At 40.5% G+C, this 19,565-nt stretch overlaps 1 protein-coding gene across 2 annotated transcripts in view; it reads right to left on the bottom strand.

The window, feature by feature from the left end:
* The window catches only part of LRRC8B (leucine rich repeat containing 8 VRAC subunit B), a 61,538-nt gene extending 43,068 nt beyond the window's left edge, over positions 1–18,470 (bottom strand). For both annotated transcript variants that reach the window (XM_033114651.1, XM_033114652.1), the window contains exon 1: positions 18,096–18,470. The gene's annotated coding sequence lies outside the window, so the exon portion shown is untranslated. The remainder of the gene's footprint in view (positions 1–18,095) is intronic.
* Positions 18,471–19,565: the final 1,095 nt, after the last annotated feature.

Genomic DNA, 19,565 nt, shown 5'->3' with positions numbered 1-19,565 from the left:
CCACTACGCAGCCGGACTCCACAGGGGACATTCACGAATCCCTCCCACCAACCAAATCTGTTCCCACACTGTCTTTCCATCACCACTCTGTACTGCCTTTGAACAAGTCCTTTATTCCAGATGGGGCAGCCTACACCCAGTATCCAAAAAATACATACCATGTTTTATATTTCAAACTTTATGAAAAATTCCTAACACATACAGAGGCTTACATAATAGTCCAAGGAAGCCTCAGGTACCCTTAACCCAGCTTCAACAATTATCAACTCATGTCATATCCATGCCCAGAATTGTTCTGAAGCAAATCCCGGACGTATCATTTCACCCACAATTATTTCAGCACTACATACTTTCTTTTCCGCACACCTCTGTAGACATTTCCCTTCTACCCCCTTCGTATTTCCGAATTCTGTCTCATCCTGCAAGGCTCGGCTTGGGTCTCACTTCCTCCACTGTTTCCAGTGACCTTGTCACTTAGTCACGTCTCCTTGCACATCTCTCTTACTGCTATCCTGCTGTTCCTTACCCTTAAACTGTATACTCACAATGTCATTTCCTGGAAAGCAGAAATCCTCTCTCATTATACATACAGTGCAACAATAAATGCTTAGTAGGGAAAGAACTAAAGAATAACAACTTGATTTTATAAAGTTAATTAAAATTTGGTACAACAATTTCATACATCATCTTGATCAAATTCCTTATATGGGAAATGTCTCACGGCACACAACAGGGTATGCTGACACAGAATGATGGGGCAGAAACAACACTGGATATGGAGTTCAAAGGCGTGGGTCCTTGACCTGGCCTTTCTGTTTGTGTTCTTTTGGGTATACTGACTAGTTCTTGGAGTTCACCCATAAAATAAGAATTAACTATGGCCATCCTCTCTCTTTCCCTCACTAGGCTGCCAAAATCAAATGCGATTATATATGCAAAGATGGCTTTGTAATTGACAGAGCTGATTGTTGATACACATCATTACCTGTAAATGCAGAAATGATTCGTTATATGACTTGACAACAAGAAAAACTATTGTTTTGGATACTGAGTATATGGGAAGAATAAATAAAAGTTCTCAACGGGGAAAATGGGAATGTGATAGACATTATAGAGACCAAGCGGGATTCAGAACCAAGAAAGTTAACCCTGAGAGGAATATAAGAGCATACCTAGATTCTTTCTGAGACCTCAAAAACCACTACCTTATAATGAAAACAGACAAATTGAAGGGCCCCTAAAAAGAGATTGCAAAGAAAGCAAGATAAACTGTCAGCTCTTTAAGAAAGGTTCCTGTTACATTAAATAATTAAATGAAAAGACAAAAATCAACATCTCATTCCCTCCTTTAAATAACTCTGCAAAATTATACAACAAAATAGCTATAATTCTGAGTTTATGCTCTTCCGGGACATTTTCAAAGCCTTTGGCTTCTGAACTTTGCATTTGAGAAAGAACCATCATTAATATCAAACTGCAAACATTCATCATATTACACTGAACAATAATTATAGTGGAATTGAGCTCTCTTCTTCTTCCAGCAGAAAAGGGATAGATGGCTTTCTCAAGAAAATACTGTTCTACAAACCCCACTGCAAGCTGTATTCGTGTCCTGTGAGAGACTGGTTCAGCCTATCTAAACCATCCACTGGAATATTATTATATGTTTCTTGCAAGTAAATGAAAATTACAAAGGTTGGGGAAAAGGCTTAAATATTATAAAACTGAATAATCTAGGCCAACATAGAAAAAAGGGTTTTTCAACTTTAGACATTAATACAATTTAGCAATAGTTGGTAAAAACAACAGCTGCTATGCCTGGTAAATCCAAATAAGATTATTAGGTCGAATCACAGAAATGTACAGAGAACATTTCAAAATTCCCAGAACACTGACAGCAAGGCACGAAAGCGGAATCTCATTAGGAAAGGAAACATTTTGTTTAGAAATAATGTTTTTTTCAGATTTCGTCATGTGTGACATCTCTGAGGACTTCACTATAGAGTAGAAACACAAAAATCAAAAATCAAAGGGTAAACTATAGAACAATGGTTTCCTTCCTCTATTCCCCTTTTCCTCTCATCAACCCCTACTAGACACACAAGGCAACTCTATCCTTCCATCTTATTCTCCATAAACACACATATACAGAGATTTTTAAAATTCATGGTTTTTCAAAAATGAGATATTACTAGAATGAACTTTCTCTTGTATAGATCACTTTAAGATAAGGAAACTACCAGTCACTGATTCAGTTACTTTCATGCACAAAGGAAAAGAAACACAGGAGTTCTAAGACTTCTAACAAGTAAAAATGAGGATTTTATACCATCTTGACTTAAATTACTTGGAGTACTGCTATCCATGCTGATAATTATCATGAAAGACTTTCCAAGGTTAAAGTCTATATATCTCAAATAAGCATTAAAAATGTGAAGGACCACTAATTTTTTTTACTTGTCCATTTGATGAGTAATTCAAGGTTGAATTTCAGAGGACGTGAAGAATGAACAAATTTCAGGCTACAACAAAAAGTTGGAGGTTTTTCTGATCTGGTTCTGGGACTGCTATAATTTCTTCTAATTTGTCTGTAGTGTTCCTTTTCAATCAATAACTATAGAAGCCCACTTTTTTACCAGTAAGTAATTTGACTCTAAAGAGCTAACCAAGAAAAAGTTCATTTAAGCTAGCTAACTAAAACAACAAATTATAAATCATCAGAAGGCAAATCAGGTGGAGCTGGCCCTCAGTGTTTCTCGTAGGTGGATAAAACAAAAAGTCCAGTGTGAGCACACATTGGCCCTAGTAAGTAGCTGATATGAGGTTGACGTAGTCGAATACGCTCATAATCATTAAGTGATGGAAGCTGATGTTCATCACAAGAAAACCGTGTGTTACACCTCCTAATCCCTTTAAATCAGTTAACTACTTAACATTCCCATAATTCCATGAGGTTATATCCACCTTACAGATGAGGCAACTGAGACAGTTATGTGATTTATCTAAGCCTTCACAACTAGTAAACTCATAATAGTAAAACTAGTGTGAATGTGAATAATCTTCAAAGAAATCTTTGAGGAGAATAAAAAGTAGCTGAGCTCAATGGAACGAACAACAGGGTAAACATGCATTCATTCATTCAGTAATGAGTAGAGTAGTTGAAGTCAGCAAAACGACCCAGGAGAGTGCCTTCCTATCCTGCCTACCATCTGCCTGTACTTTAGCCAAGCTACGCAGTCTCTCAGAATGCCAGCTTCTTAATTGTAAAAATAGAAATAATTCTACCTGGCCTACTTTCTGTCTTCACATTGACGATAACATCAAATGCAATGGAAACTCCCTCCGCCCAGGAGGTATCAGAGAACAACCACCCAGGAAGGACTAAACTCCTCACAAATATAACCTCTGTTCTCCCCACAAAACCTACCCAATGTGTCCTGGGTTTTCAAGCCTTCTGGAAGACAAGCAGCTGTCCTGAATGGTTTCAGCAGACCCCTCTCTCCTGCGCAAAGAGAGTCATTCTTCTTCTCACAGAACACAATCGACTTCCCCCATGTCTTTTCTCATTTCCACTCAGAAGTCATTCATGTTTAGAAGCTGTCTTGAATGTTCTGGCTGCTATAATAAACTACCATTGACAGGGTGGCTTAATCAACAAACATTTTTTTCTCACAGTTCTAGAGGCTGAGACGTGTAAGGTGCCAGAAGATTCACTGTCCAGGAAAAGCTCGCTTCCTGGTTCATAGACGAAGATGTTTTTGCTGTGTCCTCACGTGGTTGGTGGGGCAAGGGAGCTCTCCGGATTCTAGCTTATAAGGGCTCTACCCTCATGACCTCATCACCTCCCAAAGGTCCCACCTCTCCATACCATCACTTTGGGGAGTAGGTTTCAACATGTAAATTTGCTGATGGGGACACACAAACATTCAGTCTATGGTAGAAGCTATAATTCTCAAAGTTGCGCTAATATAATGTATGTTCACTGGTAATCTGAAATTTGAGTATTTGGGGGACCCAATAAATAATCAGGAGGAACTTAAATCCATTCCTTCTATGAAAAAGTAAAAAGTTTGATGTTATGGAGTAAGCATAGTTTGACTTAAATAATTACCATGGGATCCTTGTGATGAAAGTTAATAGGAATGTTTATTCTATGACCTCTTTCTCAAATTTCTTTCATGTTAGTCTCCTCTGTTCCATTCCCACTGCCCTACTTGGTCTCCCAATATGCTCTCTCTCATCTCCAACACATCCTCCATACAGACGCCAGCATAACTTCCCTCCAAAAATCTGATGTCTCCTTCTGCTTCAAAACCTTCCTCGTGGCTCCTAGGGTCCTCCTGATGAAGCTCTATTCTATTTATAGGGTTAAAAATGCATCTCCAAACCCAGCCCAGGCAGCAGCTGAGCCAGAGCCAGCTCACAGCATTCCAATTCCCGCCCCAGTACTCTCATTCTTTTATCCCCGCTACCGAGGGGGAAAAGTTGACTTTGGTGGAGAGGGCTACACTGTATAGGTATTTTTAAAAACTCAAAGAGTGAGATTGATTCCAAGCATATTTTCACATCAGTGTAAGAGCCATTGTAACAGATATCGAAATTGGCAAAATACAGGTCATCGGGCAAAAAGAAAGGCACTACAGTATGGCCAAAGAATTTAGGGCTAGAAGGAACTTCAGGCCCTTATGCCACAGTACAACTGGCATATGCCACAGTACAAAAGGCACATTCGGCTTCTTTAGCTCCAAAAATTTGATTCAAGTCCCATGACTTTATATTCTAAAACATTGTGCTAAATTATTTTACCCTGTATCTGCCCTTAAACATAAAAATATAAGCAATACAAACTTAAAATATAATTAATAAATTTAAAAATAAGTGTCCAATGGAATTGATCAATTCCAGATGGAATTGATTAACTAGAATATTTTATTTAATATTTAGGTATTTCACTAGGGGTGTCTAAGAACATGATACAAGAAGATGCCATATACGAAAGAATGAACATGCATGTGAGAAGGTTAAAAACTACCTGTGGGAATCTATGGAAAACACTAATTTCTACAATATCTAGAAGAAATTTAATTGCAATTCTAAAGCAAGAATAAAATAAGCGTGTGCTAGTAGTTTAACCAATTATTTAAAATAATTCACAGACGAAAATACTGCAAGCTATTAGCAATCAAGATAGATTCAATTAAAAAAAGAATCTTCTCTATTGAAAGCTAAACCACGCAAAATCAAGCAATAGGATTAATGACGGGTAAATTTAAAAACCAGCCCAAGATTCCCTCCCATGTAACATGATTCAGTCGATTTGTCTTTGCAGTGGGCTGGCTCTTTCTTTGGCACTTTCTGTACCACAGGCTCCCATTACTCTTCCTTCATCTTCATGACTCTGGGTAGAGAAAAGTCTGGTGAAGTGCAGAACAATGGGAATTGTAGGGCCTGAATCAGCCTGTAACCCCAGTTCCCCCTCCCAAATGGGCTGGTCCAGTTCTGCTACCGAGAAAGAACAAGCCATGCCTAGAGAACCTAGATCCCTTTTTAGCATTGTAAACCATGTAGGAGATGCTTATTATATCTGCTTTGTTCTCTATTTCTCTGGTGCTCATCACCATAGTAACAAGGCACACAGATGGAAAAGTAGGCTGGAAATACCCCAAAATGGGGGTGGGGAATATGGAGGAAAGGGCCTTTCACTGAGAAAAGGCTAGAATTTCTTCTATCAGAGTTGTCACAATATTAAGGGGCAATTCTAATGGGGAAAAAAGTTGTCTTTAAGAGAACAACAATAGAAAGCAGCTTAAAAATTCAACAAATATTGATGTTTATAGGAGATGAACTTGCCGAACTTCCGCGGATTAAAGCCAGATGTATTTTATTAGAAAATCTTGTATGCAAATTGAAACCTTTACACAATATCCAATTTTGGAAATCAAGTACTCATTCCACAGTGTGGATTATTATTACTCAAAATGTTTGGTTATTTTGTAGTACTAAAAGTTGAGACATCTATAAAGGAAGTGTGGCTGGGAAGATAAGTTGATACAATGAATATTTTCCTGAAAGTGACAAGTTTATCTTCCAAGTTTTAGTATCAAATGTCCCAAGAGGAAATCACTGGGTGGGGTGGTGGGGGTGGCTACTGTTTCACCCTAGGGAGTCGCTGCCCCATTGAAAGTGGAACAAGGTCTTTCCCATCACCAGCCCCTCTGTTGTCCGTACATTCAGAGACTTTCAAAAGCACTCTCAGTCCCTGTCTGCTCTCTAAAGCTACCACATGCCCAAAGTTCCATCTGAAAGAAAAGAGAAATCTCCTGACTCCGATATCTCCATTTTATTATTGTTGTGTTTTGTCCTTTCCTGCCGCCAGCCTGAGTCATCCTTTCTCAAAATTTTCTAGGACACTGGAATACTTGGGATATTATTTATGTTGTTACTGGTCAGGAAATAGGAAAAGGAACTACACTAGCCATTTAAGCTACTTGGGGAAGTTTTACTCTATGCAAATAAAAATGGTGCATATACAAAAAAAGAAAAGGCAGGAGATGCTTTATAGACAATTGTTTTAGAAAATTTAACATTCTAGCTACTTAGATTTTAGTAGAAAAAGCAGCAGACAACTTTATGGGAATTTTAGGTCCCTGACTCAGCCACAAACTAGGGTGACACTGGACAATTTCTACTTTGTCTTTCTCAACCTGATTGATTGTCTTATCAGTAAAAATAAAGAACTAAAATAGAATAAGGACATAAACTTGAGGAGATATAAGAATGATTTCAAGGCATGTTAAAATGCTATGTATATAAGTATGTGTGTATTATTCTGGCAAAGACCCTCAAGGATATCTGTAACACAAAAAAGTTAATAATCAATAGATACTCTCTAAGGTCTCTTCTAAATAACTCTAGAATACCACGACTTGAATCAACTTACCCAAATCAACTCATGATTTTGAACTCAGAATCAGGTGAGCATAACATTCAGGTTTACTCAAAAGTCCCCACCCAGGGAATTTGTCCCTGATCACCCCGGGGAATCCCCATCACCAACCACTTCTCCAGCCCTTTACCCTGCTTTATTTTCCCCCGTAGCACTTGGCACATGACATTGTATCTTGCACTTGCTGATTGTCTAACTTCCCTCTTCTAGGATGCATGCTCCACTCAAAAAGTGGTTTTTGTTTGTTTGTTCCATTGTTGGGTGTATTCCTAGTGCTTGGCATGATGCCAGACAAATATTAAGTGCTCAAAAAAAAATCTGTTGAATGAATTTTTTTAAATTCATAAAATGAAGCACAGCAGTACAAAAACTCAAACACATTATTTTTCTTTTTAAAAGGTCTCGCCCGGCCAAAGCTATGTACTCTACTAAGTTTTTTTCAAGCATCTATCTCACTTAGTCTTCTTCATGGGATCACTTTAAGTCAAGCTTTCCAATCCTAAGAGCCTTTTATAAAATAACACACCTGGGAAAGGGAGCCAGGCAATATATTGTAGAAAAAGTTGCTTCGTCATGTGCCAGATCTGCCACTCACCTGTGGGGTGTGTCTACACAAGTCACCTATCCCATTACAGTTTCTACATTTGTATCGTGAAGATAATACTTGCCCCTGCAGTAGATACTGCAGGTCAGCAGGAGAATAAGTGTGAATGTAAATGCTTCAGCATGTTAGAAGTGATGTACAAACATTTACTATAGTAAGTAATGTGGAGGTTCCTGAAAAGTACTTCAGGGGAGATTTGCTATATGCTGTTGGGAGCCGGCAGGAGAACAGTGTCTTCACACAGGCCAGAGCATCCAGGAACCAAGGGAGCCCCAGTAAAGGCTTCCTACTCAATAGGATGCGGCCATGCTTAACGCCTCTCCCTTCAGATCGCCTTACTCCTTAAAGAAAAAATGTCCCAAATCTAGCCAGGGACCAAATTTTTTTGCATGCTGTAATCACAATCTCCTTCTGGGAAGAAGTCAGCGTACTTGATAACATGCTGAAGAATTTTTTTTTCCCAATGGGACTGAGACTTGTTCTTAAAAACCAGTCACCCACTGACTCAGCCGACTATCAGTCAAGCATCTGGTGATTTTCACCTTTTTTTTTTTTTTGGACCTAGTCTAAAAACGGGTACTAAAAAAAATTATATACAATTTCTAACTGTTCTAGGAGAGTTTGTGTATTCTTAAAATGGATGATGGTGATTAAATCACTTTGGTAGCAAATTAGCTTCTGTCAGATATAGCTATATCTACCTATCTCTGTCTATCTATCATCTATCTATCCATCCATCCATCCATCCACCATCCATCCATCCATCTACGATATGCACTCACCATGCTCTTTCTTTCTCTGTTGAATGTCATTGCCCATCAAGAAGAAATCTTTAGGGCCTAGTAGAGGGGCTTTTTCCCTTAGAGTTGATAGTTAATTTGGTTGAAAATTTTTCTACAGCACCCAAACCAGTTCATCTTCAAACAGGGCTATGGGGTTTGCGTGTCTCCCACTTTTTTGGGGAGGGAAGGGAGATAATTTACTCTCTCTGGAAGAATTTATTTCCAGATCATCAATTAACCCTTGTCCAAAAGTATCTGCTTCAAAACAGCCGATGTCCTGTTGGTTCTTTCTAGCCATCTCTTTTCTTCTGTTTTCACATCCACCCTTTTCTCACATTCTAAACGAAAGGCAACCATCTCACCTGTCAGGAGTCTGCCTATTAATGCATTGCCTTGGGGAGTAAAAATTTCCACGGCCCCAACCAAAGGGATATTTTGAAATACCTAAAGGGTTATAGATGTTAAGAAAGTGAATGACTTTCATGACGGAGAAACAAATCCTTTTGGAAGTCAGCGGAAAGTTGCCATTTCTTTGCTTTGAGCAACACTGGAAGAAGATCTAATCACGTTATTAGACAACAGAAAACCAAAAATCACTTTTATGATCAATCACTAGATAACTTCTGGCATTTAACTCAGGAGTTTATAAAACTCCTGGTGGAATTATACTGCCTTTGTTCCCATATACTTATTTATGTGGCAAGATGTATTAAGCACTTGCATTTGAAAAGCACTTGATTTAATATGAAACATGGCTTATTCTAGCAATAATATTTACTATGTATAAATAATTTTTAAGCCCCATGCATCTCACTGAGAGATAATTTTCCAATAAAATTTTACCTATGACTAATAACGATTCATCAAAATTCTAATATATTTGTTGTTTTGGTCAAATTGTATACTAAAAAAAAACCCATAACTCAATCTAAAAGAAATTTTACTTAACAGAAATTTATTGTCACAGAACTTAAAAAATAAAGATATAGTGTGTGTTTAGGTTTGTGTGTCACAAGAGTATGATAAGATAATCAATGAAAGTTTTTCAAATATAATGTTACATTGGGATTAAGTTTTATAGAAGAGGAATGAAATGAGTTCCATGAAGGAAACAACTATAAAATTCATGATTTTCTTGAATTTCAAGAAAAGCTTGTTTCTGTGTTTTTTAAATGGATGATATGGTAGATATGAAATCATCATGGTATTAATTTAGCTTCTATCGGGTACATTAACAAGTTTTTCCCTAAAATATCAATACTTACCATACTAGAAATGTCATCTTTTACAACTATTTAAAATCATGATGAAAAATTTTAGATATTAACTTCTAACATGTATGAGGAGAGCACATAGTTTTTCAAAATCCTTTTAGAGGGTACTGGAAGAAAAACACTCGGAGACACTGTTCTAAAATGTCTGAGAGCCAAGTGTTTGTACTGATCATTTAAAATTTTGACTTCTAATAGAAAAATAAAGCCAAGATTATTTCAGAAAAGGGCAAAAGTTGTCTCAAGCATCTCCTGCAAACTGTCAAATCCAGTACTCTGAATACAGAATATGATCAATAAACACTCATTGACAAAATATTATGGCCATTCAAGTGATTATTTATTAATAGGACATATATATATAATTTATTAATAGCATTTATTAATAGCATATATATATGCTATTAAAATATATAATATACCTTTCTATTTTTAACCTTCAAAGAGAGTTTTCAAACTTTAGTCAAGTACCAGTCAAAAACATGTTATTGAAACAAAGCCCTGGACTAGATAATAAGCATGCTGAATTTTATTCCCTAAATTCTTTCCCCGATTTCCATTTAAATGTCAAATATGATAACTGGTCCAGGAGGCCCTGGAGATGAACAAAATAATTTTATCCCCAGGAGGACCTAAGAAGGGGCAGGGCTGTTCTCTGGCTTAGATACAATCACAAGAGTACAGGCTCCGAGGCAGCACAGGAGAGAGAATGAGGAGCTTCTGGGGGTGTGGGGGTGGTAGGCAGAGGGAAAGTGTCTTGAATGGCCTTTAGAGTAGGTATGTTTGAAATGATTCTTGAAAGATGGCCAGGCGTTTGACAAGGGGCTACGAGCTCCCTCGATAGAGGGAAGAAACAAAGCCAGGGAGCTGAGCCATCCTCCTCCCTGTACTGTAAATAGTTGAGGACGGCTGGTCTACGACGGTATGATTGTGCGTGCTGTGTCAATGGTGCGTGCACTGGTGATGAAGCAATGACAGGCTGGGAAGAGGTAAAGCTGGGAGTTGTGGAAGCCAACAAAGGAAGACTGCATTACATGGCTCACCGAGGAGTTTGGACTTGACCCTGAGGCTAATCAAGTCATTAAAGGGTTGTTATTAAACGGTGTAGTGATGGTATGAGATTTGCCTCTCAGAAAGATTACTTCCTTGTGCCCTGTGGTGTACACAACGAATTTGGGGGTTGAAGACAGGAAAGACTACAAACTAAACTACTGGAAGACAATTAGCAGTGATCCTGGAAAAGACTCAAGATAGCTCAGGGGCTTGGAGGAACGGTGCTGATAGAAGGAACCTTAAGAATACGGCCTCTGGACAAGTTGCTTTCCAGTTGTGTGAGGAGCAATACGCTGGAGGAATGAGGCAAAGACAAGCCCAGAATGAGTTCTAGCTTTCTCTGAGTCATATAATTTGGTAAATAGTATTGTTATTTGAAAAATATGAAATCCAAAGATGAACAGCAAGTTTGGGGGAAAAGAAAGTATCTTCAGTTTACTTACTCCAGGTCCTCATTTGCTCTATGAGGCAAGTACCATAGGTATATTATTAGCCCCTTTTTACTCTCAAAGGGGTAAAATTATTTGCCAATATCACATGCAGCAGTTTGGGAAACTTACTACCGTGTTTCCCCGAAAATAAGACCTAGCCAGACCATCAGCTCTAATGCGTCTTTTGGAGCAAAAATTAATTTAGACCTGGTCTTATTTTAATATAAGAACAGGTCTTACTTATATAAGACCAGGTATAATATAATATAATATAATAAATACAATACTGGGTCTAATATAATACTGGGTCTAATATAATTTAATATAATACCGGGTCTTATATTAATTTTTGCTCCAAAAGACGCGTTAGAGCTGATGGTCCAGCTACATCTTATTTTCAGGGAAACATGGTATAAACTAGGCTCACGAGTAGGTAAACAGGGAGACAGGTCCATACTTTCACAGAACTAATTTTATATTCTTGTGGGGGTGTGAAGAGACTAGAAGATAAACAAGCAAGCAAACAATAAACCCAGATCTGAAAGACTATGATGCGGGTAGGTGTCGGGGTTCCAGGGGCTTTACCTGAGGTGGTCAGGGAAAGTATCTCTAGGTCACGTTTAAGTTGACTCCTCATTGAGGAGAAGGAAATAGTCATGCAAATTCATAAGCGAAGAACATTCCAGGCAGAGAACAGCAGTTGAGAAGTCCTTGAGATAGGAACAAGCTTGTGCTAAATACATGGCAAGTGGGGAGCAAGAGGAAGTCCCAGTTCCAAGGTCATTCCTGGGAGGGTGAAGGTGAAAGACGTGCGGCACCTCAGGGCAGCAGTGGCACAACATAAGCTCTCTTGGGGACGTCTGGGGACGTGACCAGCATGCACAACACTGGGTGCCTGAAAAATTGCATCATGATTCACAAAACGCTTTGGGAAGACACGTCATGCTTAGTTGAGGAATGCCTATTTCGGCATTGAAATCGGGCCAAGAAAAAACTCATTTAGTTTTGCCTAGAGAGATGACCTTTAAAATCTTTTGATCAACAGAATTTATCTTAAATTTATCTACTCAGAGCAAGAAACTACCTGCAGTCCAACGGCAGGCAGCTCTGCCCCCGAGGCTCTCATGTCCCATCATGCTCCATGGAAGCAGAGCCTCCCAGCCACTCTCCGAGGCTCTAAAAATGAGTAAAGAGACAACATTTTCTCCCAAGGATCCCCACCGAGCTCAGCTGGACAGGGCAAGGAGAAATGGTACCCTACTGCCAATGTGCAGAGCTGGGTTCCTTTTTATGCAAACCCAAAAGCCTCGGAGGGACTGGACGCTGGCGTTGCCCACTGGCCGAGAAGCCACCCCGGGCACAGCAGTTCAGACCGCTCTCCAGAACATACTGTCCACACTTCCCATCCTGCGTTCATGTTCCACTGCTGCTTTTTGGGTTACCAGTTCTTCTGCCAACAGTCTTGCACATGGCCCCCATTCAGCCAAAAGGCTTCCAACTCTGCACACTAAAGGCAATGCAGGTTAACCCTGACCCTCTCTGAAAATATCCTACTTTACAGCCAACTTGCTCAGATGCATCTCAGATGCTTGGTGCATCAAAAGAGTATCTGTATTTAAAGTTTGCCAACATAGCATGAATAAGCTGTAAAAGAATTAAATTATTCCTGCATGATGTAGCCCCTTTCAGGGTATCACATTGAGATGTTACATATTATATACACTTATTTTAAAGATGGCTCTATACATTAAAAAAGGTCTTCTTTGCCATGGTACTGGAAACCAGTGGCACATTCGGTCTAAGAGCAGGCTGAGCTCATGTCTGAGCTCGTTTCAAACCACGTTTCTGCATCACCTCTTTACTTCAGTTCGCTGGTCAATTTTTTGGTTCCTAAAGTCACCATGGAACCTCTGACCATAAGACATTTGCACATGCTTTCACAGCACCTGTACATCTCCTTCCTGACAACTTTCACAGCAGCAATTTTTCATTTATTTGCTGGCTCACCCAGTAACCTGCAACCTCCACAATGGCAGGGAACATGTGCATTTTTGCTTACCACTGTATACCCAGAACCTAGCACAGTGTCTGGCACACAGTAGGTGGTTAATGAATAGCTGCTGAAAAGAAATACTATGATATATGCTCAATGGTGGATATGTTACAGCTTTTGAGAATGGATCAACCCCAAATCATTCAAATTAAGGCTGAGGAAGGTTAAACAATACACAAAAGATTTGCCACTGTTTGGGTTTAAACTGCTTTTGGAGACAATTCTCAAAAAGTTTGACTAACAATTTAATAATACTCATTTGGACATGTATGGAGATGACCAATTTTAAAACAATTTTTTAATGGAATAAGAGTTCATTTTCAAAAAGTTTCACCGAGATTAGGCCAAACTAAAAGAGAAAAGCTACCACTTACTGTCTTAGGCACAGTATTAAGCACTCTATACACATTTTATTTTATTTAATCCACATATCTAATTATTATTCCCAGTTCACAGATGAGGAAATTGAGGGTACAAGGGGCTAAGGTTTCATTCTGAGTAAGTGGCAGAGCAAGGATTCACATCCATTTGATTCTAAGACCTACGTTTTTAATACAAGCCATGTTTTAACCTAAGAAATAAACATTGACATTGAATAACGTGTTGCTACCTCCCATGGTGGTACCGACTGGTACCACCAATTGGGCAAATGCCCCAGTATTTAAAATAGGATTTGGATGCCAATAATGTGGAAGCATGGAAACTAGACAATTCATGAAAGAGGAATAAGGAGGAATATGAACTAACACTTACTGAAAGCTTGTTTTGTGTCAGATACTGTATTAGATGCTTTAATGTGCAATATTTCTTTTAATATTAAGAATCCTATGAGACAGGTAACATTAGTCAAGAAAAAGAGGTGTAGAAAACTGATGTTTGGGTACCCAATGTTCATTGCCCCCTTTCTTCCAAATATGTGAACCTCCCACATTTTAGTTGAGCATAAGGTTTTCAGAAATAAGGACAATATTTCCCCAGTCTCTATCCCAGTTAGGTGACGTCTCATTACTAAATTCTAGCCAATGAGATGTAACAAGACCTGTATGACAGCCTCAGAAAAGTTCCTTAAGGGACCTTCCTTAAGAAAGGCTTTTGTCTTTCCTCTATCTCCTTCCTTCTTTCCTCCTTTCTACCACTTGGAACCTGGATGTGATGGCTGACACTTCATCTGGGACCATCAGGTTGAGGGCCTCACCTGAGGTATTGTAGATCTAAAAGGTGGAACCAACCCAGGTCTCAGAAGACTGTAAAACCATCCTACCAGCCCTGGATTGTCTCTCTACAAACTTTTTTTTTTCCCCATGTGAAAGAGAAATAAACATCATTTTGTTTAAGCCATTATTCTTTGCAGTCTCTGTAACTGGCAGCTAATCTTAACTAATCCAACAACTCATCGATGGTTCAGGGTTCAAACCCAGACCCATCAATCTGCAAAGGATATACTCTTAGGTAGAAGCCTGAAGGACTCCTACTTAGAATCTGCAATAGATGTGGGGGCGAGTAGCAAAATACTGAAAAGGAATTTAACAGAAGAAGATTTGAATATGCTCTCAAATCGGCATACCTGAGAAACAATCAGGAATATGCTACTTGACAATGAAGAATTTAGTCTCCATCAGAGATGGGCAGAGGAAGATCTCAGGCACCTGCCCAGAGCTGGAAACAGAAGAGAAATAGAAGCTTTGCAGCTGGTAGCTTCTGTGAAAGCTGTTGGCCGAGGAGAAGGCATTGTAGAATACAGCCCTGGAAATGGCCACAAAATGAGACAGATTCTGAAAGGGACTCTGAAATTGAAGATGCAAGAGATGAAGCTCAAAGATACACCATCTGGAAAGGGACAAGCAGAATCATGTGACCCATATCAAAGACAGCATAAAGGTCAAAGGCAAAAAGAAAGGTCAAGGTTGAAACTCCAACAACTTATTTTCATTCATTTCCTTTACAGGGGTTCACAACAGCACTGAAGAGAATTTATATTATGTTGCAATACAGTAGAATCCTAAATGAAAGGGCGTCATAGAACAGGGAGTTTACTACTATTACCCTTTAGAGAATTTGTAAATGAACAGCAGTGATAAGAAGAATTTCAAAGAGAGATTCAGTGACTGGAGTTAGGCCTGAATTTAAGATCAATCATAATGACATAGAAAAGGAAAAATAAGTTATATCTGCCAAAGCCATTATTTTAAATACTAGAAAAAAACTAAGTCATAAGAAAGGTATGGAGGAAGTTTAGAAAATACAGATGGGAAAAAAACGACAACAGGCAATGCAAATAAAATAAAAGGCAGCGATATGGAAACAGACATGGCACAAATTAGGATGCATTTTACAATTGGTGAAATAATTGGGTGTCCCAAATTCCTTTTGTCTGGTCACAGGTCTAAATTGCTGTAGGATACTGTCCTATGGGGTTAGGCAGGGAGGAACATGCTTCCTACAGGAAGGCAATGTAAACCATTCCACCAAGTCCAGAGTAACATGACAGATTCAGCATACATTCATTGCTGCAAATATGAGTGTAAGCTAGAAGGATGCTAGAAAGGAGAAACAAAAATGAAATTTGGAAATTCATCTTGAGAGACAGTAAATGAAAATGGGGACTAGATTAAGTAGGCTATTTTTGCATGGGCTGTAAAAAATCAAAAAGGAACATAAAAATACTCAGATGCCATCAAAAAGCATTTGGAAAATTAAAAAATGTTTACAAATAAAAACGTTAGTTAAAGCAAGCATCTTCTATATTTTAAAACATTTTCAACTTCAGAAAACAAAACAACAACAAAAAATCACAAATTTCAGGCCACTGTAGGAAAATACCCACACAGTTTTTAAAAAAAAAATCTTGAAGGAATAATGGAATATTATTCAGCACTCAAAAGAAATGAGCTATCAAGCCATGAAAATGCATGGTGAAACTTAAATGCATATTATTAAGTGTAAGAAGGATATAGACTCTAATGATTTCAACTATATGACATTTTGGAAAAGCCAAATCTATGGAGCTGGTAAAAATATCAGTGGTTACCAGGGGTTAGGGAGAGGGAGGGATGAATAGGTAGAGCACAGAGGATTTTTTAGAGCACTGATATTATCATACTCTGATAATACTATCATGGTGGATACATGTTATTAAATATTTGTCCAAACCCATAAGAATGTACACCACCATGAGTGAACCCTAATGCAAACTATGGACTTTGGGTGATAATGATGTGTCAATCTAGGTACACCCATTGGAACAAATGTACCCTTGTGGTGGAGGATATTGATAAAGAGGCAGGCTATGCCTGAGTGGGGGCAGTGGGCATATGGGAAATCTCTGCACTTTACTCTCAATTTTGCTGTGAATCTAAAACTGCTCTAAAAAATAAAGTCTATTCAATGAAAAATCTTGGAGGACCCGGTATCCTTTTCAAGTTATATATATGGATTAGGGCCCTTTTCATTTTAACTAATGCTACTTTCATTCTGAGGATTCTGAAGAATGAAACAGCAATGCCGAATGGTCATAAAAAAGCAAATCTTAACAACTAGTTCAATGAAATCACTCCAAATGTGAAAATATTCATGTTATGCTGGACATGTTGCAACACCTTTCCAATTAAAGGAAATCAGAACAAGTTTCGAAAAATAGTAAATTTACTTCTAACATTTAGATTTTTTTGTAAAATAAACACATTTTGCGGGGATACGTAGTAAATAGAAGTGCCACGATGCAACTGTACACTCAGCGACAACTCTGCCTCCTTCACTACCTGAACTAAGAGAATAGCAGACCTGTTAGGGTTTATATTCTTAAATCACATAGCGCCAATTACTTAAGAGATTAGCTGTCACTTTATATTCTCTTCAAGAGGGGAGCTCCGGACTAGGAAAGCCAGGGACAAAAGAAAGTCACCTTGGCACCCTTAACTCAAAGAGCATTTGGGATTCTCAGGAGGTATAACTTGAACTTATGGAAGGTACTGGAACATAAATAATTATACTGCAGTGTGACTTCTTTTGTGTGCTTCAACCCTACACAGGTTTAGGAGACAGAACAGTCTGACAGACACATGCCATTTAAACTCTTCTTAGAAAGGAGTGAACAAATTGCCTGTTTCAAGTTGGCTGCATAACTGCAATTAAAAATTTTCATACTGATATATTTCTTCAGAGTTTTTAAAAAGTTTTTAGGCGAGGCAAATTTATTCAAGGAAGTTCACACGTAGGTTTTTGTAAATTTAGTTTTGTCCTTTTCTTGAGCGGGGGTGGGGGGGGATAGGGGTGCTGAGAGGGCATCTTTCTGACCATAAAGAAAGGTTTTCCACAAATGTCGACTACCGGCAACCTATGAACTTTGGGAAGTCAGTTGAGGACACAGAGTAAAGAGCCAACACTGAGCCTCCTCCCTCCTGACCTCTCAGCACCTGCTCAACTGCAGCCCAGGAGAAGTAAACTCTTAGCTTCTCTCTCTCCATGGGTATAGATCGGCCCCTTCTCTCTCTAACAAAGGAACGCCAAAACCACCACCAAATTGGAGGCGTACAATGAGTATCCAATAAGTATAAAATGTTTGTCAACAGCGCCAGGGCAGGGGACAAACGAGAGCGACCAAACGCGGACGCCCTCAGGAGAGGTCTAATCACCTACGAAGGAGAGACTCCAGCCTGCAAAACCAGAACCCTCTTCCCGCTGCGCCCCAGGACTCACACTCAGGTGCAGCGCCCAGATCTCTAGGGTAGAAGGGACCGCCTCGTTGCGGCTGAGGACAGGGCGCAACGAAACCGTGACTCATCTCTCTGGCCGAGCCACCTGCCCACAGGCCTGGCTCGTAGGTGAGGAGTGGACAGGTAACCGCACCTGCTGGGCAAACCCCACCTGCTGCGCCCCCTCACCCCGTCCTGCTCCTCCACCACCTGGATCGGCTCGGCTCCTCCGCCGTGAGTCGGGGGCGTCCCGCTCCAACCTACCTGCGCGACTCCAGCCCGGGGCGCCGGCGCTCCCCGCGGCGTCCGCCCCGCGCCGCTCGGGGCGCGCGGGTGGCGGCCGGGTATCCTCACTTTCTCGGCTGCCGGCCGCGGCGGGCTCAGCGGGAAGCCCCAGCGCTGGCCGGCTCGCCGCCTCCGACCGGCTCCATTGTGACGCGGCGCCTTCCGCCGGCCAATCGTGGCGCCGCGGCGCGAACCGCTGACTAAGTTCGCGGGTGGAGGAGGAGGGGACTGGGCGGAGGCAGGAGGCGGAGGCGGCGACCGCGGGGTGGCGGTGGCAGTGGCCGAGGAGGAGAAGGAAGAAGAGAGAGGCTGAGGCTGCTTCGGTAGCTGCTCCTGCTGTTAAATGTGCAGCCACCTTGGCCCGAGTGTTTGCCCAGCTTTGGGACTGCGGGGGCCGGTGACTCACCCATTGCTGATGGAAACAAAGCACAGCTGCCATCACCCCGGAGCGCGCCATGTGGCCGCCCCGGCCCGCTTGCCACAGCCTTTGGTCCGCAGGGAGCAGTGCACGGCTACGCATCTCACTAGGGGGCTACAAAGGGCGGGGGCTGTTTTCAAAAAGAGAGGGGGGGAGGGGCTGAGGGCTGCCCACCAACAGCACCGTGCAAGGGACTTTGGAAGTATAGTGTTTTTGTGTCCCCCACCGTCGTCCCGTCCTCCACCCGCACCCCCCCCCCCCCCCCCCCCCCCCCGCCTCGCCTTCTCACGTGTGCACCCCGGAGTAACTTGTGATTTACATAACGTGTTGGGCCCTAAGGGAAGGCTCCGGTGGAGCACGCGGGAACCCACTTCTTACAGACAGAAGTTCCTTTACCTTTCTTTATACTGCGTGCTTAGTAGAAAGGCTGCGGAGACGAGGTTGTGCGTAGAGTTTACGGTTGTACCAAACTAAACGGCTTAAGTTAGGATTCTGGGCCTGCAGTACTATCCATCTGTCTCAAATGTCCTTACCCTCGGGATGGGGAGGGAACAAGGTGATAAAGGGGCCATCCTATACTCATAACCAACATTTAACTGCTAATAACCTTCAGGTCCACTGGCCATTTCCCTAGGCAGTAAAGTGGCCAGGCGTTTAAATAATCCAAACCCAGGGATTCAGGGGACTTAATGTTATTTATCATCTTCGTTTAACCCTATGCCAGATTTAACTCAGTCTTTTTGCACAAACTATCATCTTCAACAATGATTCAGTTAGACAACATTTATATCTCTGAGTTGCTATGGCAATCACATTCCCATTTTTAAAAAGTGTTCCTCCAGGAGCCTCCCAAAAAGTAAATGAAGACTATAAAACATTTACCATTTGGCGCCTATCTGATCAGTTTGTGTAAATGGGAATAAAGAAAATCGCATGACTGAGTTACGTGAGACGGAGTTGTGTCCCACAAAGACTGTTCAGATAAATATCACAATTTAAATCACCCTCAAAGGGGACAAGAAGGCTCTTTA

The sequence above is a fragment of the Rhinolophus ferrumequinum genome, chromosome 9, assembly GCF_004115265.2.
Source record: "Rhinolophus ferrumequinum isolate MPI-CBG mRhiFer1 chromosome 9, mRhiFer1_v1.p, whole genome shotgun sequence".
Lineage (NCBI taxonomy): Eukaryota > Metazoa > Chordata > Mammalia > Chiroptera > Rhinolophidae > Rhinolophus > Rhinolophus ferrumequinum.
Note: the sequence above shows the minus strand (reverse complement) of the source record. Positions and strands in the feature narration are given on the sequence as shown.